The following is a 19,866-nucleotide window of genomic DNA, read 5'->3' as shown; positions in this document are numbered from 1 at the left end:
TCAGAATAAAAAACTATTAAAAAGAAAAAAAATCTGTTATCCTAAATTTCTCAGAATACTTTCAGCCTAGTATAAGAGAGATACAGTAAAAAGTACCTATGCAAGGCAACCACTTCGGGTCCCCTCCCACTCTCCTCTCAACAAATCCTGCTTAAAAAATAAAAAAAGTACCTATGCAGATATTCAATACATACTAGATGTGAAACAACTATAGGTTTCCTTTCCCCTCTCAACAGTACCACCCATCAAGGCACTGCTGGCTGCCAAGCTTCCCTTCTAACAAATCATCCATTCTTGCCCTCTGACAAGAACGAGTCCTTAACTCTTCTTGGTCCTGGCAAACATATTGTCAGTACCACTGTATCAAGTTTTTGTTGCTACTTCATTCCTCCCCCGCCCCACCCCATTAATCCAAAGGTACAACCTCTCAACTTGATCCATATTGAGCCCCAGATGTCAGTATTACTATCACTCACCATTGGCCCAAGAAAGATGGCAAGAAAATATAGATCAAAAAAAGAAGAGGATAGACGCAGGGTAGGTTTAGGTGAAAGACAGGTGAGTGGTATTATTGCCTCCCTTTTCCCGACTCTAAAAAGGAGTCGGGTACTAATTTACAGTTAATTTAAATTAAAATGTTGTCTACTTTAGTGGGAACAAAAACATTTCACTTTCTGCAAAGCATTCCCTAATGAAAGAACTCAGTTATAACAGGAAAAAAAAATCCTAAGTAAGCTTTATTCTTACGCTTTTATCTAGATCGTTCTGGTTCCAGCTGTGAAACTGACTGATGTGTTTAAGGCTCCCAAGGAGCCATTACAAGTAACCATGGTTACTGCTTCAAAATAGTACAAAAAAAATTAGGAAGGGATAGCAATTTGAGGAGAAAAACCGTTTTCTTAAATTTCAGCAAATGAAGTTCTAATAACAGAAGATAGACAGATGGCTGGGCAGGGGCTTCAAAATGGTAACTTCACTACAGAGCCATCAGGGTACTTGATCTCTCAGTCTTGCAGGTCTCATACCTCAATGGATCATCTTACCTTATCCAAGAGTGGTCCCCGAAAGTTAGTTTAGTCATTTACTATGCACAATATATTACTGTTAGGTCACAATCCCAGTGGGGCCTCCAAAATGTTAGGTCAGACTAGACAGGGGTGTCTGCAATCCAGTGCAGTGCATAAGATGCAAAGAACTGCATAGAAATTAGATGGGAAAAAAATACAGTTCCTTTAAAATGTAAATTAGAGAGAGAAAAAGAGAGACAGAAAGAGAGATTCACCTTCCCAAGGTAGGAAAGGGGGTCAAGGTTTAGGAAAATATGGCCCAGCCAGAGCTCAAAGAACACATGGCTAGATCACAGCTTAGCAAAGCAATGGCCATGGCTGCCTTAACTCAATGAACACACAGTTTGGTCAGAGTTTAATGAAAGCAATGGCAAATGGCTGCTTGAGTTGAATGTTTTTAAACTTCCCTTTGATGGGGGCAGGTCATTAAGGTGACTGGGTGGTGGTCTTTTTCACAACATCATGAAGGTGCAGGTAAGCACAGGTACTGATGTCAGGTGATGGAGAGTAGGCAGATGACTGAGTTAGTCACATGATTGCTGCCATGGTGATGGCGTCTATGTCATGAAGGTCATGAAGGGCTGATTAGGTTAACTTGTTTTCAAAACAAGCTGGGGAGGGGGTTGTAAAACAGTTATCAGTAGCTCCCTCTGAAAAACCAGTTCTGTCCTTGGCTCATGACTAGGGAGCAAATTAAAGTGAATTACTAGAAAAACATGACAAAGCTAAGCAATGTTAAAATGGCTACTCTTTGGCAATATTAAATCCATCTTACGTTCCTTCAATTATAAACTCAACTAATATTCTTGTCAGTAGATCACTGAATTTTCTTTCTAATACAGACGCCTACTCGGAAAAAACAAATTAAGAACACAAGGTTGCTTAATAAACATAGGTATTGGAGCCTAAGATGGTATCTATGGTTTTAATATAAAACTGCCCAAGTCATTCTGTTTTTCAAAAGGTTTTCATCAAGTGTTCCTCTTTCCAAACCCCTTAGCAGCAACTATTTAGTTATTAAATAGCTCATTCATTTGCCATTTGAGACCCTATCATGTTTCAGGTTCTATATAAGACATTGGATATAACAATAAATAAAATAGACAAAATTCATGCTTTTATGGAGCTTACAATCTAATGGAGAAGATACACATTAAATACATACTTGCTAATTGTGTTAATGTGCTATGAAGAAAAAATAAAAGATATTTACTGGGATTTCAAGAAAAGCCTTTTATATATAAAGAAACCTAATCCTGATAGCTATTGATTCTAGGTAATGGATACACAGCAATGGTAATGAACACATCATACTCTCAGTTTTCGTATATACTTAGAAATTCTCAAAATAAAAGTTTAAAAATGAAGGGAAATAGGAAGAGACCAGAAAGATAAGTGGGTGCTGAACAAACAAAGCATGGCAAAGAAGAATGTTCTCTAGGCCAAGGGAGGAGGAGCAGGGGCATCAATTCAGAGAAATGGGGAGCTTGGCACACTGAAGGGATTAAAAGGATTAAAAGATGGCCTGGCCTCTATGAACTATTTTTTTTAAGCCCCAGCAAAAGTTAAAGAATTTTCACATCCTCAGCTACACATTAAAAATATTCCAAATCATAATAATGAAAGCTAGCTTTTTGAGTTTTCACTAAGTGCCAGGCAGTGTGCTAAGACTTAATATACTTTATTTCCTAGATGTCTCAAAACAGTCTATAAGAAAGGTATAATTAGGCCAAGTGTGGTGGCTCATGCCTATAATCCTAGTACTTTGGGAGGCCAAGGCGAGAGGAGTACCTGTGCCCAGGAGTTCAAGACTGGCCTAGGCAACACAGCAAGACCTCATCTTTACAACAAGTCGAAAAAAAAAAAAATTAGCCAAGAGTGGTGGTGTGTGCCTGTAGTTACAGCTACCTGGAAGACTGAGGCAGAAGGATTGCCTGAGCTCACGAAGTTGAGGCTGCAGTAGCTGTGATCATGTCACTGTACTCTATTCCTGGGTGACTGAATGAGACTCTGACTCCCGCCCCCCCCCATAAAAGAAAGATATTATTCCTAGTTTACAGGGAAGGAAACTGAGGCATAGAAAGATCAGGTAGCTTGCCTAAAAATGTCTTATTTCAGAACTTGTGCTTTTTCTTAACCACAATCATAAACCCTGCTTACCATACATCCAGATGACAGTATTACTATATTTTACTAAAAAGCTCTAAATTTTTTATTAAAAGTTCTAAATTCTTCCTTCCTTCCTTCCTCAATTAGCTTGAGTCTGTGCTTATTAAATCAAATCATTTCACAAAATAGAATAGAAGTAAATTATATTAAGGTCTTCCCGACATTCTGATAACATTATTACTTTTTTTCCATACTAGAAGTTTATGCCATACCATAAGTTTACAAATCATATGGTATAATTGTAATGATCTAAATTTCAACAATTCATTAATCAGTCAATAAATACTCACTGGTCACCTTTGTGCTAGGTACTCTTCTAGGTGTCAGGAATACAGTAGTAAGAAAAAAAGTTAAAGATCTCTGCCTTCAGGGCATTTATAATTTAGTGGGAGGAGACAGACAATAAAGAAAACAAATAAGTCAACAATACAATATGCTAGAACATGATAAGTACTATGGAGAAAAATAAATCAGGAGAGAAGCATATGAATTGCTGATTTCCCCGTTCCTATCATGAACAGGAATTTGTTAGCCACTAAGACAAATAAAGACAAGCAATACCTGATTCCCTACCTTGAGCTGATCAAAATCTAGTAAGCACAAGTGTGAAAAAGTCTACAAAAGACAAGTAAGCAAAGTGCCATGGGAAGAGCTACAAAGCAGAAGAAACTGAACTGCAAACTTGTTTTGGCTCACTTACACACACACACAAACATACACACACAGAAAAAGAAAAATAATTTCCTAAAAAGAATGTGAAATCTATACGTTAAATCCACATTTTAAAATTTTACAAAATAATATTGATAAATACTTTAAGAAGATTTGAAAAACTACAAACGCACACTATTTTCCTCTTCAGGAAAACTATAAGACAAAAACTGATATCAAAATTATAGGCTGAATACATATGAAATAAAAACTATTTTTTAGAAATGCAACCATATAAGAATCTGTACTGCAATTGAAAGGATAACTATAAGAAAAGCCAAGAAAAATTTTTAAAAGTAGCATAACAAAGATAGACATACTCTAATGATCATGCAAACATTTATCTGCTTTTTCTCATTTACATTTCCTTCCACTGATTTCCCTCCTATGCTACTATTCAGAATAGCATCCGCATCCATTTCCTTAGTGACGTTTAGGAATAAAGAGAGAAAGAAATAGTTAATATTTAACTTGTGAATTAAAGAAAGGATTTTGCAGTAAAAGTTTTGAAATCTGGTTTACCCAAAGAAGGAATTTTTTTAGGCACTAATATTTTCTGGCCATGACTGAAAGGAGGATTATAGTTTCTTCCACAGTATAGAGCAGACACATGGCAGTCTCAGAACATGAGGCTTATCACTTGGAGTAGAAGGATGCTATAACCTATAAAATACAGCCCTGAACTCCTGATTATGGCCAAAGGATTGTGGGACTTTGGGATAAAGAAGTAAGACACATAAGAAATTCAAGTGACCAATACTCCTATTACCTTTTCCAGGTGGAAGCTGCAGAAGAAAAGGAGTATCTTATGGAATAAGGAAATCTGGGAGTTGAAATGGCTTCTGTTCTGCTTCCTGCTGAGATTGTGCAAAGTAACGGCCTTCCAGGAGCATCTCTCACTCAGCACAAGATAGAGATAACCACACCAAAATATATGTACAAAAGCACAGTCAGATTGAGGAAGAATGTGAGATCAGCTCTGGTATCACCCTTATCTTCTATATGCTATAGGAGGCACCAGGAAATTCCTGTGTGCTCTAAAGTAATACAGGAAAGGTAAATGAAGATACTGGATGGTGAATTTGCCAGAAGAGGTCACTGCAATAGGGGCAAAGTAACAACAAAGCAGAGGCCTGGAAAAGAGAACACCTGGCTAGGGGAGCCCAAGCCAGGCCTCAAGCTATCTGTGGCACTAGGGGAAATGGCCGATGCACCCTAAGAGCCAAAAGAACAGCTCTCGAGTAACATTAGCTGTAAACTAGAACACTCAAAGACAGTTCTGGTAGGCCAACCAGTCACTTTAAAGCAGACACCAGTGAAAAACCATAAAAGACAGTACATAGGCTGAGGGTCTTGGCACTCTTTCACTACAAGTTCACATAAGACACATACACCCAACCCATAAGTCTGGATTGTGTTGTGGGAAGGTGTAAGAGAAGAGTCAATATGTGAATAAGTAGATCCAGAGTCTGAAATAGCCAAGGAGATCAATTTAAATTACTGCATAAGGACCTAGTTTACCAGATTAGAGTATGTCTAGTACTCTTCTTTCAGCTATCCAGTTACGAGGGTTCATCAAAAAAAAAAAAAGAGATGAGTTAGAAAAATAAGCTACATTTTCTTTGCATACTTGAGTATGAATAAGCTGTGATCCTGCTATAGATTTTACAATAACTATTTTACGATAATTCAATGTAAATATTTCTTGGCACATTAGAAAGTAGCATCACTTAAAGATTAACAGCGGACTTTCTTTGTTTTTTTGTTTTTTTTTTTTTAATTGGAGCCTTACTCCACCGCGCAGGTTAGAGCGCAGTGGCACACTCATGGCCACCCCAGTGCCGTGCTGGGCTCTGGTGATCCTTCTGCCTCAGCCTTCCAAGTAGCCAGAACTACAGGCATGTGCTACCATGCCCGGCTAAATTTTGATTTATTGTAGACACGAGGTCTCGCCAAATTGCCCAGGCTTGTCTCAAACCCGCAGACTCAGGCAAACCACTCGCTTCAGCCTCCCAAAGTGCTGGGATTACAGGCTGAGCCACCGAACCCAGACAACAGTGGACTTTCAATTCAAGATGGCAGACTGAGCCCATTCATCTACCTCTTCTCCTTACTAAACACCTCACATCAGGAGGGCATGGGGATGTAGACAAGTCACAGAAAAACTGACTGAAAAACCATCAAAGACGGCCATTACAACTCTGCTAGTAAGTTCAGGTCATATATAGCATTTATCATGAATCTAAAGTCTGTTCAAGGACTTATAGTGTGAACTTTGAGATGGAAATAATAGCAGAACAGCAGATTAGAAATAATCTCAGTGGGGGGAGAGGGGAGAAGACAACTCAGCACTAACCAGAATGTTCCCTGAAGAAAAAGTCCTTCCCTACAGCAGAAACTGAGGAAAAGATCCTGGCTTCTTTGGCATGTCTCTGCAAATGCATGATAAGAAAAGAAAAGCCCATCTCTCATTCACCACAGCAAGCAGGAAGCCGACTACAGCATCCCAAGATCAGCTATGATATTCAGTGGGTAAGACAACGTTTTGTAAAGGGGAACATTAACTTGTACCAGTTACCAAGATTTCAAGGGCTATGATCCAGCTACCAGCATCAGAATAAACTAAGGTGCTTATGTGTCCCACCCCAGACTTACTAAATCAGTTTTCTGTGAATCAAGCCAGTAATCTGCTTTTTAACTGGGACCCCAATGACAGTTACACATATTCAAGTTGGACAACCACCGATTGTGACCTTCATTTGAAAATACTGTAAAGAAGAAAGCCAAGAATCACCAGCCACTTAATGAAAACCAAGAGAAGAACTAAGGTGAAAAAGCAGAGGCACAAGCACCCAAAGAAAATATAATACGGCACTGAAAAGAAATAAAATTGCTCTTAACTTTAATCAGTATCTTGAGAAAGATTCAACAGGCCGATATATCCATAAAACAAGAACAATCTGGTCTTAAAATGAAGTAATCAAGGAACAAGAATTTTTTTTGGAAAATAAAAACAAAAACTATTTTCAGAATGAAATAACTTGCTTTCCAGTTAATACCAAGATAGAGGAAGCCTATTATAGCCTATCTCCCTCACTGATTACAATTAAAAATCTCTGAACACAATACTAAAAGCAACTACCTGAGGACTGGGAAAAGTAACAACAGCAAGTGCATTGGGGAGGCAAGTCAACATGTGAAGAATAATAACCCATATGGCAGCCCGGCTCAGTGGCTCAGCCTATAATCCCAGCGCTTTGGGAGGCTGAGGTGAGTGGATTGCCTGAGCCCGTGGGTTCGAGACCCGCCTGGGCAACTTGGCAAGACCTCATCTCTACAATAAAATCAAAAATTAGCCGGGCATGGTAGCACACGCCTGTAGTTCCAGCTACTTGGAAGGCTGAGGCGAAAGGATTGCCAGAGCCCAGCAGGTCGAGGCTGCGGTGACCGGGCACTCCAGTCTGGGTGACAGAGTGAGACTCCAACTCAAAAAAAAAAAACCTATATGGCACTGAGTGTAATATTTTAAAAAAATCTTTTCTTCATCTACCACTTTGGTCTGAGGATGGGCAGAATCCCAGAATTAGGCAGCAGGCACACACAGCAAAAACTCCAAGAGTAAATCCCCTCTTTCTAACAGGGGTAAAACACTCAGCTGTGAGCTACAAAGTGTGTGGGTAGGGACAATGAGAAGGGAGTTCTCAATTCCTTTTTTTTTTTCCTTCTCTCTCTCTCTTTGCTGACCCTGACTTGAAGCCAGTTTAAGTCATGAAACTGCATTATTATTAAGGCAGCACAACTAAAAGCCCAAGAGAAACCTATCTTGGTCAAGAAACTAGAAAGGGGCTAGAGTAATGTGAAGAATACGGGGAGAAACTTCATTATGTATTTCTTTTTCCCTTACTGTTTCATCCCAGGAGGGCCCCACTGGTACATAACAGTGGGAGTTGGGGGGCCAACTAAGACTCTGAGAGAGCACCAGCTTCTGGTGAAAGGACCAGGAAAAGAGGATCCGGGGAGCCAGAGAGCATAAGGAAAGTCCCCAAGAGGACAGAGATAGAGAAGATCTCCTAATTTCAAGGTATATATGTAAGAAAAAAACATAAGTATAGCAAAGGCTGGAGGAAACAAACAATAATATAAAACACCAAGAAAAATATAATAATATAGAGATGTCAATTTCCCCCTAAATGAATCTTTAACCCAATGCAATCCTAATTAAATTCCTCTGTATGTTTATTTTTAAACCTGATGAATACATTACAAAGTTAATCTGGAAGAATTAATAGCAAAGAACAAGCAAGACAAACTTTTTTAAAAGAATAAAAGAAGAATTTAAAGGTATAGTAACATTAAAACAACATATTATATAGTGATAGAGAATTCGATCAAAGGAATTATTAGTACAGATAGATAAATATGTATGGGAATCCTACAACTGAAAAAGACAGGGGAGAGGAGAACCTATTCAGTAAATGGTGCTGGGAAAACTGGCTGACCACATGCAGAAGATTGAAACAGGACTCCTATCTATCCCCAAGCACAAAGGTTAACTCCAAATGGATCAGAGACCTAAATGTAAAACCTCAAACCATAAGAACCTTAGAAAATGAGGGAAATACCCTCATGGAAATCGGAACTGGCATCCAATTCCTGAACAAAACCAGAAACCCACAGGTCATAAGAGAGAAGATAGACAAGTGGGACCTTATTAAACTGACAAGCTTCTGCAAGGTCAAAGAAACCATCAAGAGAGCAAGGAGACAGCCTACAGACTGGGAAAAAGTATTCGCCAACACCAGGTCTGACAAAGGCTTAACATCCTGGATCTACAAGGAACTAAAACGTGCTGAAAAGAAAAAAACAAACAACCCCATTATAAAATGGGCAAAAGATATGAACAGACAATTCACAAAAGAGGACATCCAAGCAGCCAACAAACACATGAAGAAATGTTCAACCTCACTAATCATCAGGGAGATGCAAATCAAAACCACACTGAGATACCACCTAACTCCAGTCAGAATGGCAATTATCAACAACTCAAAAAATAACAGCTGCTGGAGAGGGTGTGGCGAAAAGGGAACACTTCTACACTGTTGGTGGGAGTGTAAACTAGTGCAACCTCTGTGGAAAGCAGTGTGGCGATTCCTAAAAGCTCTAAATATCAACCTCCCATATGACCCCGCAATCCCTCTACTGGGAATATACCCTGAAGAACTCAAATCACTCTATAAAAAAGATACCTGCACACGTATGTTTATCGCAGCGTTGTTCACAATAGCAAGAACCTGGAAACAACCATGCTGCCCATCAAAAGAGGACTGGATTAAAAAAATGTGGTACATATACACGATGGAATACTACACAGTCATAAAAAAGAACAAAATCATGAATTTCGCAGCAACCTGGATGGAACTTGAGTCTATAATACTGAGTGACCTCTCACAGAAACAAAGATCTGAATATCACATGTTCTCACTCATATAATGGACCTTGAACATCCAATGTAATACTAAAAGAAAATGACTGACGGTACTGGGAAACTATGGGGGGGGAGGGGGATGGGATTAACAGTAGCAAATATCTGTCTGGGGAAGGGGAAACACCTCTTATCAACAGGGTGCCTGAATGAAACATAATTGTACACCTAACCTTTAACTGTACCACACAAAACCATAACAAAAAATATTGATTTAAAAAATAAAAATAAAAATATTTCCATGTCCAAATTAAAAAAAAAAGAAAAAGACAGACTTTGAAATCAGTAGGTTAAAAAAAGAAACATTCAATAAATGTAATCATTTCAAAACTTCTATACATAAAAAAATGTACAATGACAAGGTAAATAGGGTAAATAGATTTGCACAAAGTATTCTTAATATATTAAAAATTCATACATAATGATATAAAAGTTGGTAAGACTAGTGAATAAGCAAATAGAGAACCCTAAATATAACAAAGAAACAAAGCAAATGAAACACCACTGTGTACATACCAATTTAGCAGACACTGGGGTGAAGGAACACTCAGTATAAAAATGTGGTAAAACAGGCATACTCATTCCTGACTGTGAGGAAAAGCGGATACACCCTTACTAGGGAGTAATTTGATAGTAAGTAGCAAGAATCTCTTAAAATGTTGATGCCCTTGAAAGGTATTATTACAATTTGGGAAACTCTTCAATTTTAGACTCACCTTTGATAGCTGTGTTACAAGTCAAGCCACATACCATTCTGAATCAAGAAACTAGCTTCTTGAAATTGTAAAATATCAATGCCAGTCACTAATTCACAGAGTTGTGATATTTAAGAGTAACAAAGCATGTAAAAATGTCTCAAAACTACAGAGTAGAGAGGGTTGCCCAGAGTCGTGAACTTTAGGGGATTTCAGAACGTCTTCAAACTTTTTGACTGAAATTTGCGAATGATTGTAAAAAGATCTACAGCTTTAAGCAGACCACTACAGGCATAGAAAATAAAAGCGAGAATGTTCTTTCCAGTGTCCAACTTATTGCCTGGCACCAATATAGGCCCAAATTAGAAATTCACTGTAAAAATCCAGGTGGTATTTAAGACAATATTAAACTTACCCTGTTTATTTCAAAATCTCTCACCGTAGTACTGAGTGATTTTTAGGAGATTAATTCATTCTCTGTTGTATTGTAATAAAAATCTGAAATTAGGAAAACAATATGACAGTTAGTTGAATCTACTAGGATCAATCTCATGAAAATAATGCAAACTTTAGAAAATGAAGGGAAAGCAGTAAATAAATGTAACATATTTTAAACTCTGATTCTTAATTCATTAAGATATGCATAATTAATACATAAACTACATTGAAACACTTCTCTTGAAGCAAATAGAACCTAGATATTTTATGTACATATTTTTTGCAAAATGGAATACAAAAAATTAATACTCTTTCTACAAAATAATTCTTTTTATCATTTGAAAAATAACAGTTTTTTAAAAAAATTAACAATAATTGTATATCCTTATGGGGTATAAAGTGATATTTTGATACATGTATATACAATGTACAATGATCAAAGTAGGGTAATCAGTATTTTCATCACCTTAAACATTCACCATCTGTGTTGGAAACATACAAAATTCTCTCTTCTAGCTATCTGAAAACATACAATACAATAAATTCTTGTTAACTATAGTCAGCCTACATTGCTACAGAACACTAGAACTTATTCCTCCTATCTAGTTGCAGTTTTGTATCTGCTGTCCAATCTCTCCCAGTACCCTCTCCCCCCATTACCCTTCTTGTCTCCAGTAACCACAATTCTACTCTCTACTTTTATGTGCTTAACTTTTTTAGTTCCCACATATAAGTGAGAACATGCAATATCTATCTTTCTATGCCTGATTTATTTCACTTAGCATAATGTGCTCCAGGCTCATTCATGTTGCCAAGAATGACAGGATTTCATTATATTATGGCTAAATATTATTCCATTTTGTGTGTGTGTGTGTGTGTGTGTGTGTGTGTGTGTGTGTGTGTGTACACACATTTTCTTTATCTTTAACAGATACTTAGATTGATTTCATATCTTTGTTATTGTGAAGTTCTATTTTTAATTCTGAGAATTTCTATACTGTTTTCTATAATATTTTTACTAATTTACATTCTCATCAACAGGGGACAATTGCTCTCCCTAGGACTTCTAATACTATGTTGAACAAGAGAAATGAAAGTGGGCATCCTTGTCTTGTTCTAGCTCTTAAAAGAAAAGCTATCAATTTGTCCCCTTTCAATATGATGTTAGCTATAGTTTGTCATATATGATCTTTAATTGTATTGGGGCATATTCCTTCTATAGCTAATTTTTAGAAATCTTGCATCATGAAAGAATGTTACATTTTATCAAATGCTTTTTCTGTATCTAATGAGATGATCACATGGTTTTTGTTCTTCATTCTGTTGATGAATTGTATCATATTTACTGATTTGCATGTGTTGAACCATCCTTGCATCCCTGAGATAAATCCCATATAAACACGCTATATAATCTTTTTAATGTTCTGTTGGATTCAAATTGCTAGTATTTTGCTGAGAATTTTTGCATCTACATTCATAAGGGATGTTGGTCTGTAGTTTTATATTTTTGTCATGTGTTTATCTGGCTGTGGTATCAGGGTAATGCTGACCTTATGGAATAAGTTTGAAAGAATTCTTCCATCTTTGATATTTTGGAATAGCTTGAGAAGAATCAAGTCTTCTTTAAATGAGAAGTGTGGGGTCTTCCTCCAAAGTTTGGCAGAATTCAGCAGTGAAGCCAACTGGTCCTGGGCTTTTCTTTGTTGGGAGACTTTTTATTACTGATTCACTTTCATTACTCATTATAGATCTCTTTAGGCTTTCTATTTCTTCTTGGATCAATCTTGGTAGGCTGCTTGTGTCCAGGAATTTTCCCTTTCTCCTTAGGTTTTCCAATATATTGGTGCAGAATTTTTCATAATAGTTTCAAATGACTCTTTGTATTTCTGTGGTAGCAGGTGCAATAAATGGAATACAGAAATGAATACTCTTTTTACAAAATAATTATTTTTATTTCAGATTTTACTTATTTGGGACATCTCTCTTCTTTGCTTAATCTACCTAACAGCTTGTTAATTTTTTTTATCTTTTTCAGAAAATCAACTTTTTTTGGATCTTTTTAATTCTTTAGCCCTTATTTTGTATAGTTCTGCTCTGTTCTTTATTATTTCCTTCTTTCTAGTAATTTCGTGTTTGGTTTATTCTAGTTACTTGAGGTGCAGTGTTAGGTTGTTTACTTGAAATCTTTCTACTTTTTTGATGTTTATTGCTATAAACTTTCTTCTTAGTACTACTTTTGCTGTATCCCTTGGTATTGGTGTGTTGTGTCTCTATTTCATTTGTTTCAGTAATTTTTTTATTTTCTTCTTCACTGACCCATTGGTTGTTCAGGAGCATTGGTTGTTGTTGTTGTTGTTGTTGTTGTTGTTGTTTTTGAGTTGGAGTCTCACTCTGTCACCCAAGACTGGAGTGCAGTGGTGGGGTGCAACCTGCTGGGCTCCAGTGATCCTTCCACCTCAGCCTTCCAAGTAGCTGAAACTACAAGCACGCACTACCACGCCCGGCTGATTTTTGATTTTATTGTAGAGATGAGGTCTCGCCAAGTTGCCCAGGCGGGTCTCAAACCCGCGGGCACAGGCATTCCACTCACCTCAGCCTCCCAAAGCATGGGATTACAGGCTGAGCCACCAAGCCTGGCCGGAGCATGTTTTTTAATTCCCATGTATTTGCACAGTTTCCAAAGTTCCTCTTATTGTTGATTTCCAGTTTACTTCTGTTGTGATCTGAGAAAACACTTGATATGATTTCCATTTTTAAAAAATTTTTGAGACTAGTTTTGTTGCATAACTTTTGGTCTATCTTAGAGAATGTTCCATATGCAGATAAGAAAAATGTGCATTCTGAAGCTATTGCGTGTTCTGTAAATGTCTATTAGGTCCATTTGGTCTATAGTACAATTTAAGTCCTATGTTTCCTTGTTGATTTTCCTATCCAGATGATCTGTCTAATGTTGAGAGTGGGGTATTTTGTTGAGGATTTTTGCATCTACATTCATAAGGGATATTGGTCTGTAGTTTTATATTTTTGTCATGTATTTATCTGGCTGTGGTATCACGGTAATGCAGAACTTATTCATATTCAGGTCTATCCCCTCCTTTAGCTCTAACAATACATGCTTTATATATCTGGGTGCTCCCATTCCAGGTACATACATATTCAATACTGCTATATCTTCTTGCTGAATTAATCCCTTAACTTATATAATTACCTTCCTTGTTTCTTCTTATATGAAAATATAGAAAAATTATTACTCCTTCTACAAAATAATTTTTAAGATTAGAAGATTAATTCTAAAACTTCTATTTCTAGAAGATGAACCAAACTTGCATTAAAAAAAAATTTACGAGACCCGCCTGGGCAACTTGGCGAGACCTCATCTCTACAATAAATCAAAAATCAGCCGGGCATAGTAGCGCAGGCCTGTAGTTCCAGCTACTTGGAAGGCTGAGGCGGAAGGATCGCCAGAGCCCAGCAGGTCAAGGCTGCGATGGCCGGGCGCAGCCACTGCACTCCAGTCTGGGTGACAGAGTGAGACTCAAAAAAAAAAAAAAAAAATTTAAGACCTAAAAATGAGCCACAGTGGCAAGATTCTACGCAATCAAGCATATGACAGACAAAAAGGAAATTTTAATTATACTGAAAATAAAACAATTAAGAATTAAAAGTACTAGACATTTTCCACTTCTGGAAAGCTGAAATAGGCAGATGTACTTCCCCTATTTCTTCCTTTAGGTAAAACTAAAAGCCCTGAACATTATCTATCACAAATACAAGAAGACTCTGAAAGTAGAAAGAAAGCAGATCAGGAATGGATCTCAGAATCCAAGGAAAATGACACAGTAGTGAGTTCTATGGATTTTCTTTTATACCTTATATAGTCTAGACTTGGAGCTGAAGAAGTTGGCAGACTAGAACCACCCATGGAACCAGACTCCCCCAACAACCAACCAAACAAAACAAAATCCTGCTCCCTAGCCAAAGGATCAGGAAAGGGACAATCTAGATAAAGGTCATTATACTTAGCCAAATATTACCAACAAAACAATAACAATAAACCCCAACCCTATAGTCCCACCCCCAGCAGCAAAGATCAAATGGGGAGCCTAATTTCTATCCTTTTTAAGCTGCATAGGGCACCCAGTTCTCTGCACAACAGTGGTATCACAGAAAGTCAGTAGAAAATTGGCCCCCGCCAGGTGAAAATGAAATTTCCACCCGCTACAGCAACAGTTGGGACAATATGAAGAGCTTGGACTTCCACCTAATGGTAATAAGGTGCCCTCCTCTCTTTCTGCCATAGACTAGTTTCAGAGAAGTCCTAGTGGTGAGTCAGGTCTTTCACCATCACACAATAAAGAGACCATCCCTCGTGGAGGCATGTGGGGAATAGTAATGAAGTATTTCTGTCCCTTTTGATCAAGGAGGAGTCAATGGAGGCCAGAACTCCCATTTGTGACCAGTCATAACAAAGCCCCTCCCCTCAACTTGAGTGTCAAGAGAGGCAAAGTAGGAAAGCTGGGCTTGTGTATCCCAATGCAATAGTGAGGTCCAGCATATTCTTCCTTCCTATGCTGGAGTAGTGACAGAGAAAGTCAGCTAAATGAGAACATTTAAATAAGACCCAGAGTCTAGGGGCAACCCTTTCAGGCCCCTCCCACTGTGGGAGCTTTTCTGTCCTCTCAATAAATCCTTTCTCACTTAAAAAAAAAACAAACCCAGAGTCTCAGCACAAAATACCCAAAACATCCAGGTATCAAATGAAAATCATACCAGGAATATCTCAAAATGAATGAAAAAAAATCCATAGATGCCAATACCAAGGAGATAGAGATAATTATCTGAAAATGATTTCTTTTTTTTTTTTTTAGTTGGAGTCTCCTGACTGGAGTACAGTGGCCGCTCCTGGCCACCGCAGCCTCAACCTGCTGGGCTCCGGCGATCCTTCCGCCTCAGCCTTCCAAGTAGCTGGAACTACGGGCGGGCACTTTTAAAATTATTGTAATTTAACATGCCCGGCTAATTTTTTAAATTATTGTAGAGATGAGGTCTCACCAAGTTGCCCAGGTGGGTCTCGAACCCGCAGGCTCAGGCAATCCACTCACCTCAGCCTCCCAAAGCATGGGATTACAGGCTGAGCCACCGAGCCCAGCATGAAAATGATTTTTAAGTGGCCATTATACTTGAGCAATTACATACACACTTGAAACAACAACAAAAAAGCCTCAAAAAGAAAAATATAAAGAAGACATAGATACAGAAAAGAAAGAAAGATATAAAGAGGAACCAAATGGATATTTCAGAACTGAAAAAATACAACAGCTGGGACAAAAGACTTAATAGATAGACGTTAACAGTAGAATGAATAAACAGAGGAAAGAATCACCGACCTGGAAGACAATAGTATAAGAACTATCCAACATGAACAACAGAGAGAAAGTAGACTGAAAACAAATAAACAGAGCCTCAGGACTGTGTGACTATAACAAAAGAGCTATATTCTGTCAAGGAATCAGTCCCTACAAGGAGAGAAGAAAGAGTGAAGGGCTGAAAAAGTACTCTAAGAAATAAAAGCTGGTCATTTCCCAAGTTTGGCAGAAATACATACACTTACAGATTCAAGAAGCTGAGTGAATTATAAACAGGATAAGCCCAAAGCAATTCACATCAAGGAATATTATTATCAAACTTCTGAAAACTAAACACAACAGAAAATGTAATGAAAACAACAAGAGAGAAAAGAATGCTTTACCTATGGGGAAAACAATTCAAATAACAGCAATTATCTCATCAGAAACAAAGGCAGGATGAAGAAAGTGGCATAACATTTTTCAGTGAAGTCTATACCTGGTCATCTGTGTCTATTTCTACATCTCTTTTTTTTCCTGTTACTAACTCTTGGCATGCCTGGAATCTGGAGAATGAATGTGAGACACTGTGTCATTAAAAACTGTAGAGGATATCAATATTCAGTAAGAGTTTTAGTTTCCAGTTGGCAGTGGGAGCTAATCCAATCAGAGACTGAGCAAATTTGGAGCTCACTTTCAATCTTATTAAAACCGGGTCTACTTTTGGTTCACCCCTACTGCTGAGGTGTATCTTTTAGAGATTTCCATTGAAAGCATAGGGTGTTCGCTAGAATTCTTCTCTTATCATCATGAAACTGTTCAAGACTCTGCTGAACTTCAAAGCATTAGCAGCCACTTTTTGCTCAGCTTTCCTGCCTACTGGCTTTTGCTGCTTACCAAGCTGGGACAATTTCCAGGGGAAACATGGTTCAGACTTTTGAGCTCACTTCTCTGTAATCATCTTCTCTTCAGGATCTTGGCTGGTCACGCTCTAGCTCAAGCTCTAACCCTGAACATCCACAGTCTCTCACCCATGGAAGGGTGCAAAAAGCTTTCGCAGCTTCTCTTTTTTAGCAACCCACTATCTGTTCAACTTTCCCATTCCTTGGTGGCATTATCTATAAAATGGTGAAAACTCTTTTAGACACAACTAATGTGAGCTTTTCTCATGATAAAATTGAAAATTCAAAAGTAAAAACTCAGAGCAAGTCAGGAATACAAAAGTACTTCCTTACTTTGTTAAAATCTACCAGAAACCCATGGTAAACTAAATTAAGTATATTATTTTATTATACTTAATAATAAAAAAGATATATTCATAGGTATGTTAAGAACAAAATAATAATGAGGGAAATCACTTATACTATTCAACATAGTACTAGAGGTCCCAGCCACTGCAATACAAGAAAGACAAAACAAAACAGATTACTACTAGAAAGGAAAAGACCTCCCTAAAAGTTATCTGCATATAATATAAAAATCTATCCCTAAAAACTCAAAGAGAATCAAGTAAAACTCTATTAGAATTAATATGAGTGCACAGTATGAAGTCATGAAATAAAAGATGAATACCTGTCCTTTTAGGTTAGGGAAGAGAGTGAGAAAAACAGGTAATAACAACAAACATAAGACACAAGTATATTATATAGTCTAGTATAAAGTGATAAATGCTATGAAAACATAGAGTAGGGTAAGAAGAAATCAACTGGGAAGGGGTAGACTACAACTTTTTTTAAAAAATGAAAATCACCCCCTTTTAGAAGAAAGAAAAATAAAAATCTCCTAAGAATAATAAACTCTGTAAAGTGTTCACAGAAAAGTCTCCAAAGGAATAATACTCCCCAACCTGTAATCCCAGCACTTTGGGAGGCCGAGGCAAGTGGATTGCCTGAGCCCACGGGTTCGAGACCAGCCCGGGCAACGTGGCGAGACCTTGTCTCTACAATAACATCAAAAATAGTTGGACATGATGGCAAGCATCTGTAGTTCTGGCTACTCGGAAGGCAGAAGGATTGCCGGAGCCCAGCAGGTTGATGCTGGGGTGGCCATGAGACTGTGTGCCACGGCACTCCAGCCTGGGCAAAGGAGTGACTCCAACTCAAAAAAAAAGAATAAAACTCCCCAATATGAATGGAGAAATAGTCAATATACATAATAAAGATATTCAATCTCCTCAAATTAATATATAAATCCAAATAACATCCTGAAATAATTTTTCATGCCTGTAATGAAACTGCTTACAAATATAGAGGAAGACATGTATATCCATATAGTACATATATATATTAATACAAAGACCATTTCCAAAAAGAACAAAGCAATTACTTGTACTACTAGATATCAAAAACTATTTTTATGCTACAGTAATTGGAACTAGGTGGTAATGGCATACAATTACCTAAAAAATAGCATATAATTACCTAACTACAAAAACAGATTAATGGGGCAGAACAGAAATTGTAAAAACAGACACCTGTAAATATGGGACCTTAGTATATCACACAAAGGATACATATGGTATTAGTGGAAAGACAGACTATTCAATAAGTGCTGCTGAGACAACTGGCAGGTTATGTGAATAAAAGTAAAAAGATTTATGCTCCACATCATCATTTAAAAAATGCCAGGTGGATTAAATATCAAAATATGAAAATTAAATTTCAAGGTTTTTTGTTTTTTGTTTTTTAGTTGGAGTCTCACTCTAACACCCAGGCTGGAGGGCAGTAGCACACTCACAGCCATCCCAGCATCCACCTGCTGGGCTCCAGTAATCCTTCTGCCTCAGGCATCCAAGTGGCCAGAACTACAAGCGCGTGCTACCATGCCTGGCTAATTTTTTTATTGATTTATTGTAGAGATGGGGTCTCGCCAAGCTGCCCAGGTTGTCCTTGAAACTGTAGGCTCAGGCAATCCCCTCACCTCAGCCTCCAAAAGTGCGGGATTACAGGTTTTGAGTCACCATGCCCAGTCCAAGATTTTTTTTTTAAAGTACAAGTGAGATGGAGAGGGTGATAAAGATTTGTTCTTTTGTGAGTATAGAATTCCAGTTTTGCTAGATGAAAAAGTTATGGTGATCTGTGGCATAACAACATGAAACTTAACACTACTAAACTGTACACTTAAAGCGATTAGGATGATAAATTTTATGTTAAGTGATTTTTACCACAATTTTTTTTAAAGTGCAAATGAATATTTTTTAAACTTCTGGGCAATGAAGTCTTTCTCAAATAAACTAAAAAGTACGCATAAAATAAAAAGGAAAATATAAATAAATCTTACCTTTTTTACAATTTCTGTATAGAAAAGGAAAATGTAATCAAAATGAAAGACAAGTCACATATAAGAGAAAATAATTCACATTATATAGGAAAAAAAGAATAAGCAATCAAAAGATCTAAACAAATTGTAAAAGTCAGCCAGTCGCAGAGGCTCACACCTGTAATCCCAGCACTACGGGAGGCTGAGGCGGGACACTGCTTAGGGCCAAGTGTTCAAGATCAACCTGGGCAACACAGCAAGACTCTATTGCTATTAAAAAAAAAAAAAAAGGTTAGAAATGGTAGCTCATGCCTGTAGTCCCAACACTTTGGGAAGCCAAGGTGGAAGAATAGCTTGAGTCCAGGAGTTCCACACTGCTGTGCTATGATCAAACCACTGCACTCCAGCCTGGGTGGCAGAGTAAGTTCCTGTTTCTAAAAAAAATAATTAATTTTTTAAAATTTCTACAAGTCAATATAAAAAATATTCAACATCTAACAGGAAAAGAGACAAAAGATGTGTGTGAATAGGCTATTACCATCAGAGTAAATACAAATAATGCTAAAATGTAAAAAAAGGGGAAAGAACCTAGTAATTATGAAAATAAATGTTAGAAGATATTTTACACTAGATTTTTTAAATGTTGAAAGCTTGATAAGACGTCACAAGTATGTGAAATGATACTCTTAAATACTAATGAT

The 19,866-nt window shown here is 37.4% G+C and overlaps 1 protein-coding gene across 6 annotated transcripts in view; it reads right to left on the bottom strand.

The window, feature by feature from the left end:
- NCOA1 (nuclear receptor coactivator 1) overlaps window positions 1-10,616 on the bottom strand; it is a 204,873-nt gene extending 194,257 nt beyond the window's left edge. For 5 of the 6 annotated variants that reach the window (XM_021713489.1, XM_021713490.1, XM_021713483.1 and 2 more), the window contains exon 1: window positions 10,540-10,616. The gene's annotated coding sequence lies outside the window, so the exon portion shown is untranslated. The remainder of the gene's footprint in view (window positions 1-10,539) is intronic. The other variant, XM_021713485.1, reaches the window with a different exon arrangement.
- Between the last annotated feature and the right edge of the window lie 9,250 nt (window positions 10,617-19,866).

This window comes from Carlito syrichta, unplaced genomic scaffold (assembly GCF_000164805.1).
Source record: "Carlito syrichta isolate Samal-C Ts95f unplaced genomic scaffold, Tarsius_syrichta-2.0.1 Scaffold304574, whole genome shotgun sequence".
Lineage (NCBI taxonomy): Eukaryota > Metazoa > Chordata > Mammalia > Primates > Tarsiidae > Carlito > Carlito syrichta.
This window is presented reverse-complemented; position numbering and strand designations above follow the sequence as displayed.